Below are 15,510 nucleotides of genomic sequence, written 5' to 3'. Positions count from 1 at the left end.
TGTCACACACCCCTCCCAATTTCACATCTTTCCTGGGTACCCTCCTACAGCTGGGCCTGATTTCTTCTGGCCAGTCCTTTCTCAGTCCTCACTTCTTCCCAGCCCATCTCTGAGGTGAACATGCTTTGTGATCTCTCTGGTTGTGCTGTCTGGACAAGAGGGGGGTACTTAGTCCAAAAGCAGCCAATTCATGGGCTAGACCATACCTGTAAGGTAGCCCAGTGGGAAAAGCTTTAACCAAAGGGACTGTCTTTGTCAGTTGGGGCTGCTATAATAAAGTACCATAGACTAAGTGGCTTATAAACAATAGAAGTTTATTTCTCACAGTTCTGGAGGCTGGAAGTCTGAGATCAGGGTGTGAGCATGGTGGAGCTCTGGTTAACAGTGGTTGTTTTCTTACCGTGTCCTCACATGATGGGAAGGGCAAGGGAGCACTTTGAGGTCTCTTTTATAAGGGCACTAATCCCATTCATGAGAGTTCTACCCTCATGACCTAATTACTTCCCAAAGGCCCTACTTCTTAATACCATCACATTGGGGTTTAGGATTTCAACATATGAATTTGAGGGGAACACAAACATTCAGTCTATAGCAGGGATTTTATGAGCCAATCAGACTGACAGATCATGTAGTGGAAAAAGTCACTTTGAGGAGCCTTCCCTCAGCAGGAGAGCTGTGGATGGGGTAGTTTCTCTTAGAAGGGGACTGTTGGTTGGGCAGTCATCATGAATGGGCTCTTGAGTACACTGCTCCAATCTCTATCTGCCTAAGTTTTTCTACTCTCAATATTGTCCATTCTTGACTAGAGTCACCTGAAACCCAGACCCTGTGTTCCTTCTATAAGAGCTCCTCATCTAACTTTCAAGAACTGTGAAGGGGTCTAAGATTTTACCAAACTTACAGGCTAACAAATTATCTTGATACAATTTCACTGATGCTAGCAGAAGGCAAGAGACTTTCGGGTCAGAGACAAAGGATTTTATCACTCACAGCACAGCAAGTAGAATGACCATTAGCATATTTACATCAGTTCCTCTTGCTCCCTAGTCCCATGGGAACAATGCGGATGGGGACCAAATGGATGCTTGTGTAAGCTGTGGGTTGTGTTACAGTAGAGGAACTCTGAGCTTAGGGAACCTAAATCTTTTATAATGGGCAGTAAACACACCTGCTCTTTGTTCTGGAGAAAGACATTATGACACTGGACAGTAAGCATATCTGGTCTTTTCTCTAGATGGAGGCATTATCTCTATCTTCCATGGCTATTTGTTATACAAACACATTCTTGAAAAGATATTTTGAATGAAGGGTAGTTAAGTACCTCATTTACAAGATGTGCAGAAATGTGAGATACTCGAGGGGAGTTGTCTTGAAACACTAACTAGCAGCTCCCATCCATCCACATTCTGGTACTGGCATGTTTATTCCTCAGGTGATGGGAACTTTACGTTTCCAACCCTAATCCCTCGCCTAAGCTCTAATCACAAATTTCCTGCTCCAAGTGAACATCCCATTCAGATAACTTCAATAATTAAATTTAAAATGTTTATATACATCTTCCTTTCCTAACCTTCCAGTTTTATAATCACCATTCTCCTTGTCTCACTATTTCCAACCTTAGGAGTCATTTTTAAATTCCATCTTCCTCTTTGTCACTGATCACCAATCAATCACAAAGTTCTATCAGCTCTCCTTTGAAATATCTCATTCTCACCCTCTTCTCTTCCTGGCCATTTATACCGTCATTAATTTAATTCAGAATTTTATTTCATCCCTAGAATGCTCAAGAAACGTCCTCACTAGTTTTCTAGATTCCTATTCTCCTCGTCGATACCTCTTAATCCCCTTAAGGCACTGTTTTGATCATATTGTACTCTTATTTTTAAAGTTTCAGCAGTTTCCCATGGCCTGTTCAATAGAACAGTCTAAGCTTCATCTCCCACACAAGCCCACCCACTCTGACCTGAGCCTTATCTCCTGCCACTCTGTTCTGGCTGTGCAGGCATTGCCTCTTTTCTCTACCTGCCAAACCTGTCCATGCCTGGTCTACTTCCCTACCCTTCCCCATTCCTCAGAGTTCTGAATCCTGTACCTTTGCAAAACCACTTCATCCTTCAGCACCTAGAAGTTCTTCTTTTACTGGTCCAGTCTACACTAATTTCCTTTGTCCAATTATACTTACTTTAATATTTAGCCTCATTCTGTCCCATGTGGCTACTTAATTGTCTTATGTACCCACCTAAGTTTTAAGTTCCTGGAGGATGAGTACTATCATTTGTAACCCTTTTATACCACTCAGTGTCTACTTAGCACTGACTTGGCCAAACTGTTGAAACCCAACTCTCCCACTTGCTAGCCATGTGACTGGAAAGGTAACATCTATGCCTCAGTTTCCTCATTTAAAAAATGAGATATAGGGAATTCCCTGGTGGTCCAGTGGTTAGGACTCCATGCTCTCACTGCTAAGGGCCCAGGTTAGATCCTTGGTCAGGGGAATAAAATCCCACAAGCCACGTAGCATGGCCAAAAAATAAATAAATAAAATAATAATAATAAAATTTAAAAAATAAAATGAAATAAAAACTGAGATATAAATAGTACCTATATCACAGGGTTGTTGGGGTAATTAGATTAGATAATATGAGAAAACCTTAGCAGATTATCTGGTATATAGGAAGAGCTCAATCAATATTGACTATTATTATTAATCTTATAGTGATGAATGAATGAAGGGATAAATAAATGAATACATGAAATACACAGTCCTCTTTTTTTGGAGGGGCTCCAGTCTTATGAAGATAACCTTGAAAAATATTTATAATCCCAAACCAGTGACGCATGGGAGAAGCTGGATGGAAGATGAGAAGTAGCATCTTCCAAAGGCCTGACAACACTTGAAAAGATGGATTGTTCAGAGATAAGAGAGAACCCGATAATAGAGAAGAACCAATAAAGGAACAGTCCAGATAGTGTTTGCTTGTCTCCTTTCTGTTTCCATGTTTCTCTCTGCCTCTTAGGTAAGTCTAAGGCTCTTGAAACATAGGTGGGGGCACTGGAGAAGCAACAGTATGGCAACTGGTCAAAGAGATGGAGCCTGTTCCCTGGCTGGGGGTTGGCAAAATTTTCCAGAGAGGACACATCATGTGTTTCTGCCAGGGCATCTCTGCCTCCTTAGATCTGCCTACAGGCAAGCTTGATATGAGCTAGTTCTATGGAAAGTTGTCACTGGCTGTCAGAACCATAATGCTGCTTGAGAAGAAGCATTAACTATCTGGAGAAGAAGGCAAAGGAATTCTCTCTTAAAAAGTAGAGCAGCCTCAATCTTCTTCCATTAACAAATTACTATGATTGTCTTTTCAATGCCTTTCTATATGTCACGTACTGTGCTACCCAACAAATAGTCCTCAAAATAATCTGGTAAAGTAAGTATTACAATATCTACTTTAAAGAAAAGAAACTTAGGAGCACCAAGATTAAGTAAGCATCTTTGGTCATACAGCTAATAAGTGATGGAGCAAGGATTTAAATCCAGGCATTCCTGCCTCCAAAAGTCTGGAAGCATTTTCCCTCAATATCAGCGTATAAAAGAATCCGAACAAGCCAGGCCTTGGATTCCTACTCACATGTGCTTTCAGCCACACGTCACTAATTTCCTTCTACCATTTATCAGCTATTAACACAACTGTGCAAGTGAGACTATCAAATACTTTTTTGAGGGTGGGTTTTCACAGCCAAGAAGGGGAAGGGGAGACACTGAGCCCTTCAGTAGGGGTGAGGGAAGAAACTAGCCATGGGCAGCTGAAGGCAAATGAAAACAAATTTGTTAGCTGAGGGCTAGCTCTCTGCATAGCAACTAAAGTGTTTTTTACATCTCCTGCCAGATAGAACTTCTGTTACAGTGTTTCTTGTCACCAGTAGGAAAATATGGGCTCCTCCTAGAGCTCTGAATTCTGAATCTATTACTACACTTAAAAAAAATAATGTTAATAGAGATAATAAAATGGAATCCTAACCACAGTCACTTTGCCGTCTGCATGAAAATATTGGCTCTGGAAAAGGGACAGCCTGGTAGGAAACCAAAGACATAGAAATATGTTTTGAGAATCATATTCTTGGCCTGAAACAGATATCACAGTAAGGAAGTTTGGCTGAGGCCAAGGTTCCTGAGGTCAGGAAGCGGGAGAAGCTGAGTAGCTTGTTTTTCTGCAGTCTCAGTGGAACAGGGCAGTCAAGGAGAGTGTATTTTGGTTTCTACTAGCTCTTCCAAGGGAAAAAGCAGCCCAGGTTTGTGTCTCCTCCACAGAAGTTGGGGTCGTTTGCCTTAACAAGGGCAGACCACAGACCCTCCATGAAATTGTGGAGACTTTTCTTGTTGGCCCCATTCCAGTTCCCCTTCCAAAGGGTCTCTCTCTCCTGGGTATCCCAAATCCCACTATTCCTTACAACCCAAGCCACCAGCTTGGTTAATGCAACTTCTGTATACAGTAAGATGATCTGGGTTAATGAGAGGTCCAATAAATGTGATGATTTCACTACTTCTTATTCCCATTGTCTTCATTCCTATTTGACTGAATGAAATAGTTAATCAGGCAATTATTTTAAATTTATGTTTTAAAACTAACTTGATCAATTAAGTGGGTCTGATTAATATAGATATTATTTCTGCTTTATATTTTGATAAGTGCTATTGTGTCCCCCAAAAGATGTTAAAGTCTTAACCCCTGATAATTGTGAATATGACCATATTTGGAAATAGGGTTGTTGCAGATATAATTAAGTCAATATGAGATCATACTAGATTAGAGTGGGCCCTAGAACCAACGACTAGTGTCCTTAAAAGTAGGTTGTGAAGAGACATAGACACATACAGAGGGAAGGCAGTCATGTGAAGATGGAGGCAGAGACTGGAGTGATGCAGCTGTAAGCTAAGGAATGTCAAGGATTGCAGACAACCAAGGATTGCAGAAGCTCGGGAGAGGCAAGGAAGCATTTTTCCCTTGGAGCCTTCAGAGGGAGCATGGCCTTGCTGATGCCTTGATTTTGGACTTCTAGCCTCCATAATTGCAAGAGAATAAATTTCTGGTTTTTAAAGTCGCCCAGTTCATGGTACGTTGCTATAGCGGTCTTAGGAAACTAATACAAGTATTTTCGTTCGCATTATTTTTTTTCTTACCTATTGTACCCCAGCACTTATCAAACTACTTCGCAGTATAATGGGAGCTCAATTAACACATGTTGAAGGAACGAGTGAATTGAGTGTGTATGTGTACAATCTGTGTATGTAGAAGCATATTGGTATACTTTCTGATCTACCTCACTCGTTTTCTATTGCAATGAGTCCATGAGTCTATAAATCCACACATGTGGACTGAATAAATAATGCCTATCATGTAAATGTACTTCTTATTTTAACTTAAGAGCCATACAAATAAACAAAACTAACAACTGGCAAGAATTCCTACCAAAAAAGTCAAAGTGAAGTTACATTTGTTAATAAGAAAGTAGGAAAACATGAAAACAGATGGATTCAGCTTGAATTAAGAAATCTTCATTTTTTTCCCCCAAATGCCATTCTTGGTAGCCTTCCTCTCCTCGTTGCTGAAATCAACTCATAATCCTACGCTGCACAGGGCTTGTACTGCACCAGCCCCTAGGCCAGTGTTTTTTAAAGTGTACTCCATGGATCACCTGCATTAGAACTACCTTATAAAGCTAGAATAATTAAACAGTGTGGTATCGGTGCATGAAGAGACTGATATACAGTTGACCCTTGAACAACATGTATATTAGGGGTGCTGACCCTCCATGCAGTTGAAAATCTCCATATAACTTATAGCTGGCCCTCCATATACACAGTTCCTTCATATCCACAGTTCCTCCCTGTTCACGGTTCCACATTTGAGGATTCAAATAAAACCAGTGCATAAGTAGACCTGCACAGTTCAAACCCATGTTATTCAAGGGTCAACTGTAGTAGTGTCACAGAAGAGAAAGTTCAGAGTTAAACACAAATTCATATAGAAATCTAGAATATGATAAAATGGGCAATTCAAGTCATTGGCAGTGATGAATTAAGGAATAGATTATTCAGTAAATGTTATTGGGGAAACTGCATAGCCATCTGGGAAAAATAAATAAGTTGCAACCAAATTCTACATATTATTCTAGAATAAAGTCTATATGACTTAAAGATTTAAAATTTAAAAAAAAATCTATAAAGGTACTAGATGAATTTGTGGAATAATTTTTCACAGTCTTAGAATAGGAAAAGCCTTTCAAAGTATAACTTAAAACCAGAAGTCACTAAATAAAATATTAATTAATTCAGTAACAGTTACACTTTCATAAAAAGCTGTCCCACAGAAGTCACCAAAAGGAATTCAAAAGATAAATGACAAACTGAGAAAAATATTTGCAACTCATATCACAGCTTAAGGATTTATTTCCCTAATGTATAAAGAGTTTCTAAAAACCAATAAAATAAAGATCAAAAGATACAGTAGAAAAATAGTGAAAGGAAATGCACAGACTTTACAAAAAGAAAATACAAATGACTCAAACATATTAAAATATTCTCATCCTCTTCTCTTATGGTAAAGGAACTGTAAACCTAAACACCGGTGAGGGACTTCCCTGGTGGTGCACTGGTTAAGAATTTGCCTGCCAATGCAAGGGACACGGGTTTGATCCCTGGTCTGGAAAGATCCCACATGCCGCAGAGCAACTAATCCCATGTGCCACAACTACTGACCCTGTGCTCTAGAGCCCGCGAGCCACAACTACTGAGCTCGTGTGCCACAACTACTGAAGCCCACGCGCCTAGAGCCCATGCTCCGCAACAAAAGAAACCACTGCAATGAGAAGCCAGAGCACCGCAATGAAGACTAGCCCTCCGCTCGCCACAACTAAAGAAAGCCCACATGCAGCAAGGAAGACCCAATGCAGCCAAAAATAAATTTTAAAAAAACACCACCACCAATGAGATACTATTTTGATGTACCATATTGGCAAAGTCAAAAAATTTGATAATATACTTTGTTGGCTAGAGGTCATGAAGAAATGGTGCTCATGCTGGTAAGAGTGTAAACTGATATAACTTCTGTGAAGGGCGATTTGGCAGTATCTATCAAAATCACTTATTGTTTGGCCCAGGAATTCCACTTCTAAGAATTTATCCAGATATAATCACTTATGTGTGAAATGACATATGTACATGGTACTTGTTGCTACATTGTTTACAGTTGGGAGAGATTAGAAACGACCTGCATGTCCATTGGCAGAAGATTGTAAAACAAACTCTGGTTACTCCCACACTGAAATACTATGTAGTCATCAAAAAGGAAGAGGAAACTTTATATACAGGAATGGCAAGATCTCAAAGAAACATTGTTAAGTGAAAAACAAAACAAAACAAAAATAAACAAGGTTCAGAACAGTGTGTATGGCATGCTACCATGTGAATGAAAAGGAGAAAATTAATACATAGTTTTTGTTTAATATGCATAAAATATTTCTGGAAAATATACAAGGAAAATTACAGATTCCTAGAATGTAATCCCTACCCCAGACTTTTGGAGGCAAAATCTGCACAGGCATTAGTTCTAAAGCTTATTAAAGATTGATAAACACTGACCTTAGGGGGTAAAAATTTGAGAATCACTTTGAGATTTGCTGGCTCAGTTCCAACACGTAGCATTTTGCCCTTTTCTCAAATCCAGTCTATTTACTCCCGGGACCTTAGTTCTACTAACTAGCTTCCTATCCCTATGACCTCATCACTGTCCCAGAAAACTACTTAGATCCATTATGTCAAACTTCTTCTTCCAGGTACATAGTAGTCCTGAGCCACTGACCAGGGTCAACATATCCAGAACCAGGATCAAACTAAACATGCACAAAGCTGACAATAGCTCCTTCTTGCTAAGTACATTCTGGGAAGAGAGAAAAACTCAATGGAGTAAGCAGAGAGCCAAACCAGGGCCTTAGATTTGGGGTGATAGCAGAGGGCAGAGATGATAGAGGAACAGGCTGAGAGGAGGAAGGATTATACATGTCCTCAAAGGTGACAGGACTGAAGATGCCTTTTAAAGAGAGCCAATAACTATGCCTCTGGTTGGGAAAAATTTCAGACCCCTTGTTCTTCCTGAACCAAAGCTCTGCCTTCTCTTTCTAAGCATTACTGCCTTCATCAACACTCACCCCTGAACTGAATCATGTGGCTGGGTCTCTGTTATCTAATTCCAGACTTCCCTGAGCTACCTGCCCACCTGCCTAAATTTCTAAATACCTCCTGTTCTCACCAATCATGAAGTATGTGTTTGTATATCCAATCTCTCCAGACACATTCTTAGGACTGAGCTTGCTCTTAGAACCTGCAGCTGTGTTTGTTCTCCAGTGACCCATCCCCCATTGGTCTGATCTGATTCCTAGATCCCAGCTCTCCAGGTCAGCACTGTTATCCCAAAGGGAACCAAGCCACATGGGGTCTGTATCCTAGCTGCTGGTTGAAATTTATATCACAAGTTAGATAGGAGCTCTGCCTTGAATGAAGTGGTCTGTGAACACAACTACCTGCAACCACATGAAAAGTGAATAATCATATTGATACAGATTCAATTCTAGGTATGGACACCAAAGGAGCAAAGATTTGGCTAGTCTCATACTGGTACAAGTACAGGCCCTTAGTCATCAGATGTCAGAAAAATAGAAGGGCAGGTAGGTTAATGGATAATGGCTAGCAGAGGTTAGGACCGATTAAAGATATGTCAGGTCAGGCAATCAGAGTCCTGTGATATATAAATCTGATTCTGAGGCAACGCCTGCCTCAGACCACTCTTTGCCAAAGCAGGTTTGATATAGGAGTGTGCTCAAAACTTCTCACTTAGGTAAGCAATCATAGGTGGCCAAGGAGGGAGCAAGAGAGTGACAGAAGGTTCTAAACTGTATATAGGTAAATATACAGCTTGGTGTGGTGGGGAGAGCACTGGACTAGGTACCAGTAGACCTGAGTACTGCTCCTGAGTCCTCTCCGTGCTCTTTGTTCCAGTGATCTCCACCCCGACCCCAAATCTTGCCCAGTTGGGCCTCCTTGCTTTCAATTCAGAATCCCTGGTTCCAGGAAACTGTTCTACATCCATCCTCCCCACCTGACTCTGATGGCCTAGAGCAGATACTTGGCTCTTTATGTCTGTTTGGTAATGGAGCATTCCCAGCAAGAGCTATCACCATCAGCAATCTTGGCAACACTTTGATCCCTGAGTGTGACAGCCTTGTATCCTTATCAGATGAGGACCCTGTCTATGAAGTGTTTAATTTCCAAAGGAAATGTTGGGCCTACAGAAACTTCTAGCTAAGAACAGGGAACCAGTTCTCTTTACATGAAATGTCCTAATCCTATTAGTATAAAGAGAGATTTTTAACTATATATATATATATATATATATATATATATTTTTTTTTTTTTAATGAAGCAGAAACATTTTAAGAGAGGAAGAAACATCACACTGGCCTTTGAGGGATTTATTTGTCTTCAATTCTGAAGGTCCTCCATCTTCCCACATTCAATCTGTGGACTGAGAACTGGTCAGGAAGTGGCCTCTGCCACAGTTGTACCCAAAATGTCAGCAATGCAGGTAAATGTTAGCAAAGTAACTGTCTTCTGCTCTAGATAAAATTCTGCCTGCTCAGATATGGGAACATATGTATAACTGATTCACTTTGTTATAAAGCAGAAACTAACACACCATTGTAAAGCAATTATACGCCAATAAAGATGTTAAAAAAAAAAAATTCTGCCTGCTCTTTTCCCTCCTTTCTCCTGGACACAAGTCAGCAGTTAGCATAAGGAAAAAAAGAATTTCACATTTCCTAAACATTTGACACATTTAAAAATCTCCTGAAAATTCATTTACTGTTGAAACGTTGAGGTTTTTCTACCACAATGTCTTAACCTATCTCCCTACTGACCAGCCATCCTAAAAAGTAACCTTCATTGTCCCACTGCCCGTCTCAAACATTTTTGAGAGTATCTCATATTCCACAGGGTGAAGTAAAGCTCCTCACGTTGGCATTCAAAGCCCTCCGTCAGGGCTTACCTCCTATTAGTCCCTTAAAGAAACTCTTAATTCAAGCCAGAAAGGCCACTATTAAATATCTTACATATTCCTGGTGCCTCATTTCCACTGCTGACATTTCCCCTTCCTTTCCACTTATCCAACATTTATAGTTTTTTAAATATCTAGCTGAAGTCCTTCCTCCTTCACAGTGGAAGATCACCTAGCCCAGTGAGTTCTCTCTCCTTGTCACAACTACAGAACCTGTTTACTAACTGTTCCTTTCATTTGGGATGTTGCTTTGTGACAGGCCTTGTATTTTCAACTTGTTTTTCAAATCCACTTATGTACATATTTACCTTTTCATCTTTGATGTTTGACTTTGAGGGCAAGGATCATGTCTAGATTAGGTTAGCACACAGCAGACTCACAATAAATATTTACCAATTTTAACTGATTGACAGTTAAAAGATGACAACCCTTTGCTTTGATCTTTTCCCATAACCCTCCCTACTTGCTTTTTATCATGAACCATTCCAGTTCCAAAAGGCCAACATTTTCTTTCTGTCTAAAACCTGTCTAAAATTCTAGGTTTTAACACTGGAAGGGAATTCTCCAGAAGAGACAGGGCAGCTCTTCAGATAGTAGGAGGGCTATCTCCATGACTTTCACCTTTTTTTTTTTTTTGTCAAGGAGGTCTCTTCCTCCATGAGCATGCTGCTGCCCCTTAAGCACTCTGATTCAAGGTGAACAAACTAAAAAGATCTTCTCTAGGGTCACCTAGCACAAAATGGACCTGCTTTATTAAGCAAAAGGAAAGGGAGGCCAAAAGGAAAACAAACACAAAGAAGAAAATGTAAAAGACTTACACATTATAAATTTTGAATCTTTCTAACATGAGCTCAATTCCGAGGTGCTCAAGACCTGTCCCATTCCACAAGGCATCTACAATGTCTACACTTTACCCCCAGATAAAGACAGCCAAATTTTAAGCATAAACAGTTGAATTCTTGTTTCTTAGTCCTCAAATTCTCTAAAGCTGAAGAGTGACATTTTATAACCTTCTACTCACTTGTTGGCTATATGTCCTAAATTCTTTCTTTGCTCAATGTGCTCTTCTGTAAAATGAGGATAATAATAGGAAAGTAAAATAATCATAAAGTTGATGTGGGGATTGAATGAGATAATCTAGGTAAGGCAGTTAGCAAATGGAAAGCACTCAATAAATACTATTATTATTTCACAAGCAAGACTGACAGATTAGGCGAGATAAAGGAGGGGTGGGTTGGAGAGAGGGAGAGAGAGAGGGAGAGAGATTTCAATTTCAACTCGACTACCTAAACCACCCATCTAGGGCCCCTCCATCTCCTCTTTCTGGTTTCTTCTGAGGAAGACATGCCTCTCAGGCACAATGACCATCTTCAAGAACACAGGTTCACTCTTTCAGTCCCAAACAACAATTATATCTTAATACAGTACAATAATTGTTACACTCAGCATGGTAACAGAAGAGTCCGCTCTTTATGTTCTTTTCTACCTGCCCAGTAGTTTCAATGTTTTTCTTGGTATGATGTAAGCATGCTCATTCTCCCTACCTACAACTATTCCACTCCACTGTCCTTACCTCAAGATGAAAGATCACAGGCATCTCTTTGTCTTCCTCCTGAAGCACCTGTAAAAACCACAAAATTGTTCAAACAGATCACATATGTGACCTTGATAAAACCCTTTTTCCTCTCTGGGCCTCTGTTCCCTTATTTGTAGGTAAGTGGGTCTGACCAGATGATCTCTAAGGTCCCTTCTCACTCTACCATTCTCCACTACCAAAATAGGGAGACATTAAACCAGAAAAGTTAGTCTGGAGCCTTACTGTGGAGAGCTTTGAATGCTGGATTATGGGTCCACTTAATCTCATAGACAGGGAAATTATGTGACTGGAATTTATTAACAATGATATTTAGGAATAGGGAGTCCAGGGGAGAATTAATGAATCTTGAACAGGAGAAAATGGGTGTATCGTGGGAAGGCAGAAACTTTCCAGCTTGGTAAACAATTGGATATAGGGAGCAAGGGAGGACGTGTCAAAGGAGCTGGTGATTGGGATGTTACTAACAGAATTAGGAGGCTGGTTTTGCAGGTTACGTAAAGGAGAGGAGGCTGGTTTTGCAGGTAACATAAAGAATTCTCTTTAGACATACTCTACAACTCAGCAATTCCACTCCTAGGCATAAACTCCAAAGAAACTCTGGGACCTATATAAAAAGATACATGTGGAAGAATATTCATTGAAACATTGTTTGCATAACAATAACCTGGAAATAATTCAAATGCCCATGAACAGGAAAGTAGATAAATGAATTTTGGTATAGTCACACCCTGGAATATTATACAATAGCCAAAACAGATGGACTGCAATGACACACTGTAACATGGATGGATAACAGCAATATAAGTTAAAAAGTAAGTCCCTTACATACAACATGGTATGCTATTTACACAGTTATAAACAATGAACATAAAGAATATTGTATTATATTATATGTATAATATATATGATTATAATACATATATAATCCTTTGAAGCAATACATATTGACACAATATACAAATAAATCAAAAAATGATGAACGTAGGATTCAGGACAATGCTTACTTTGGATGTGGAGAGGCATTTTGATGCAATAAGGGAGCCACATAGATATAGATTATTTTCAAGGAACTAATTTTCATGTTAGATTTTCAGGTGTTTATTACATTATTTAAAATAAACTAATCAAATAAACAAATACATAAGTAATCAGAAGGAAAAATGCATTAAACATAAATTATTGCTGTAAAAATAGGTCTCAAAGAATATTACAGGGGTTTAAAAAAATATAACAGAAGATAAAAGCACATTGGTAGAGAAAGAAATAAAAGAGAAAATAAAAACATCTCAGAAATGAATGCTACATTAGAAACAACCAAAAATAGTGGGAAAATGTGATAAAAGTATGTTAAGACATTAAAAGAGTAAAAATATAAAAATTTTATAGATAAGGTGTAAAAAGGAGAATCAACTTCTTGAAAAATAGAGATGTGATAGAAATACTATTTAAAGAAACAATGAAAGAAATGTTTCCTGAAATAAAGACTTTAATCTGCAGATCAAAAAGTTACACCATGTATTTGGAAAAAATGATATAGAAAGGTGAACCCAAGATACATTCTGCAGAAGCCATTCATCTTCAAAGATAAAGAACTAATCAGATGAGAATCCAAGCAGAAAAGGCAGGTTACTTCCAAGGAGGAAAGACTTAGGTTGACTTCAGACATCTCCTCAGTGATATTCAAATGCTTGAAGATAATGGTCCAGGTCTACACAGTTTTGAGAGCATGAAAGCATAACTCCAAACTCTATATTCACGTATGGCAAGCAAAGGTTGCTGGTTATTTCTCCATATTCATTTTCTTCCTTCTTAACACTGAGAACACAGATTTTGAGCTAGACAATTGCCATCAGCTAAAAGACTATATATCCCATAGTCACGTAATTAAGTTTTATCTAGTAAAATACACGCAGAAATGATGTGTGCCACTTCAGAGAAATCTCCTTAAAGGTGGGGGCCTATCCTTCTTGACTCCTTCCTTCATTCTGCTGCCTGAAATCTGAATATGATGGCTGGCACTCAAGCATTCTTAGACCATGAGGACAAGGACTATTCTCTAAGAAATGGTAGAGCAGTAAGCTGGAAAGACTACGGGTTCCTGACGAGTTTATGGTGCTCTGGACTTCTATTATGTGAGAAAGCAATAAACTTCCAACTTGTTAAAATCTCTTATGTGTATGTTTGTTGGAGGACAAACATATTTTTAGTCAGCCATACATAACTCAGAATGATTACAACAGGCAGATGCTCCTCAGATATAAAGAAAAAGGACAGGATGTATCAAGCTTGGAAATAAAATTAGGTGATGAAACTCAGCCAACAAAAATCAAATCAAAATAATATAGGAATAGGGAATATGGAAGCCATTGTAAAAGGATTAATAAACAACTTTTAATTCATTTAAATATAAAACTGAGATTAAATAACTGGGAATTATGGTCACAGAACAGAATGTAAGTAATAACACAAAAATCAAGAGTATGGTGGAAGAGTAAATGTGCTAATTTTCTCATCTTGCATCACATGGGATCCATAGATATAGTCTAGAAGAGAATTTTAAAAAAACTTTTACATAATGATTCCAACCTCTTATTGTTTTTCATAACTTCAAAAAAATTTAGGAACTAATAACTTTCATAGTGAAGAAACATTTGTCTAAAATTCAGCAATTCTTACAGTTTCACTTCAATTTCCTTTAACTTCGTTAAATAAAAGTAAAAAGTTATTTTTTGTTTTAAAATAATGTGTAGTGTATGATTCACATTTTTGTTCACCAATTAGTTTCATTTTCACCCTACCTATATTTACCTATCTACCTACTTACTGTCTGTCTGTATCTTAGATGTATATTGAATATCTTAAAATGTCACTTGTTGTAAGTCTAGATGGGGGAATTTCTTTTTTTATTTCTGTATTTTAATAAGGATTATGCATTAATTTGATAAATTGTCAACTCTAAAAACCAAGTTTTTTTTTTTTTTAAATAAAGGAATTCTCCCACTTTCTTCTGGAAAAATCTTGTAACTACACACAAATGAAAATGAATACTTACCTCTAATAGAACTTATATTTCAAGCTTTTAATTTTATTATAATTATAATATAAACAGAGGTAGTAATGTACAGCAGTGACTTTGGCATAAAAAATCTATATCCACACCTCTAGTCATATAACTTCCTGAAGGTAATATCTTACAATTGTACTCTAATTTTTGTCAAAGGGAAATTTTAACTTCACAAGACAATGTATTTTAAAATAAAGTAGGTAGAGAACGCTTTATCCTCATTTTATAGATGGGCAACAGCATCCAAGGCAACAAACCTAAATAGTGGCAAAGCTGGGATTGGAACTAAAGTGCTCTAATTTCCAGACCAGATGTTCCCAGAAAAAGACAGTTACTGTTATTTTCCCCTTGTTGAATACAACTGGCTTTCACGGCAATAAGATAACCAACACATACTCAACAGAGCCATTTAGTTCAAAGAATTTTTGACTTGCAAGGGACCTTAGAGGTCTTACGTGGGCATTCAGCAGAGGGCCTTGGCAATCCTCCTTTCTACACCCAAGCTAGAGCACAGCTGATGTGCCTCTGGGCTCCCATTTCAGAGATCACCATTTTGGTTTTTTTTAATCTTATCTGATTTACATACTAATGTTTCACATAAGATTCCATTTGAAAAAGAGGCTGGTTTCTACAAATAGGTTTTAAACCACTGATAGCCTAATCTTACAGAAATAGAGAAGTGATTTAATATAATCATTGCAAAGTGAGGAAGTTTCAAGAAGTACCAACCAATTCACAGGAGAATA

The 15,510-nt window shown here is 38.4% G+C and overlaps 1 long non-coding RNA gene across 3 annotated transcripts in view; it reads right to left on the bottom strand.

Moving 5' to 3' along the window:
- LOC137205198 (uncharacterized) overlaps positions 1–15,510 on the bottom strand; it is a 332,583-nt gene that overhangs the window by 232,927 nt on the left and 84,146 nt on the right. For all 3 annotated transcript variants that reach the window (XR_010934038.1, XR_010934040.1, XR_010934039.1), the window contains exon 4: positions 11,677–11,724. This is a non-coding gene — a long non-coding RNA (uncharacterized lncRNA). The remainder of the gene's footprint in view (positions 1–11,676; positions 11,725–15,510) is intronic.

Source organism: Pseudorca crassidens, chromosome 14 (assembly GCF_039906515.1).
Source record: "Pseudorca crassidens isolate mPseCra1 chromosome 14, mPseCra1.hap1, whole genome shotgun sequence".
In the NCBI taxonomy this organism is placed as follows: Eukaryota; Metazoa; Chordata; class Mammalia; order Artiodactyla; family Delphinidae; genus Pseudorca; species Pseudorca crassidens.
This window is presented reverse-complemented; position numbering and strand designations above follow the sequence as displayed.